This window comes from Penaeus monodon, chromosome 29, assembly GCF_015228065.2.
Source record: "Penaeus monodon isolate SGIC_2016 chromosome 29, NSTDA_Pmon_1, whole genome shotgun sequence".
In the NCBI taxonomy this organism is placed as follows: Eukaryota; Metazoa; Arthropoda; class Malacostraca; order Decapoda; family Penaeidae; genus Penaeus; species Penaeus monodon.
The window spans coordinates 1874402-1875306 of record NC_051414.1 but is presented as its reverse complement, the minus strand read 5'-3'; the positions used below and the strand labels follow the sequence as shown (position 1 = coordinate 1875306).

The following is a 905-nucleotide window of genomic DNA, read 5'->3' as shown; positions in this document are numbered from 1 at the left end:
TGTCACCGCGTCCGAATGATTCCCGCGGCGGCAGTGCGATAAGCGGCCTCAGCAGAAGGAGGATGGGCTGAAATGCAAGACGTGGTCCGGCCTGCAACAAACACAGCTTTTCATGAATCGACTCGCACTGCGCACGCCTTTCTCAGAAGCAGATCAAATGATGGTGGCAATAATTGCAACCAAATCAGGGACGAGAACGGAATAACTGATTTCCCTAATTTAGTCAGCTGAAAAGTCTTGCCAATTTTACGTGGCAACTTTGGAAATGTGACACAAGTTTCGGCGCGTCACGCCATGCAAACTGAACACGAGAGAAAAGTTACTCCTCCAACTTCCGATATGCATCTTCCTCCTTCTTTCTCTCCGGGCCTGTCCTCGTTTGCTCCCTTCTCCCCCTTTCTCCCATTCCCTTCTCTTCATCCAACTCTCCCCTATTTCCCTCTTTCGTATCCTATCCTTTGTATGTTTTCCCCGCTGCTTAATCGACGCTGACGAGGCGGTTGGGCTCAAGAACGACTGGGCTCTCCTGTCTGCCTGCTTCTGTCCTGCTCGGCATCCACCCTCCTCTCCCCTCTCCCAAAATGTTCCTTTTATGCATTCGTGCTTATAACACAAAGTCTATATAAGTATAGGCCCTATATAGACCTTATATAAACCATGCATATAACATATAACACCCCTCCTGCAGTAAACCGCAAACGGCAGTTCTTGAAAGCCAACCGCTGGCCGGGAGCTTTGCCCAGGTAAGCAGTAATCTGGGGGGAAGAACAAAGCAGTGCGATGTACAAGCTACACGTTCTTTCGTTGTGACGGGTCTGTGCGGGTAGACCAGCTTTCGGTCTTTCGGTGAATCTAGACTCGGCCTGTTTTATATTAACAAACAACAAGAAAACAACTTTAAATGT

At 48.7% G+C, this 905-nt stretch overlaps 1 protein-coding gene across 2 annotated transcripts in view; it reads right to left on the bottom strand.

Moving 5' to 3' along the window:
- Positions 1-905, bottom strand: part of LOC119591893 (glutamate receptor ionotropic, NMDA 2B-like) — a 182298-nt gene that overhangs the window by 24079 nt on the left and 157314 nt on the right. The window lies entirely within an intron of this gene.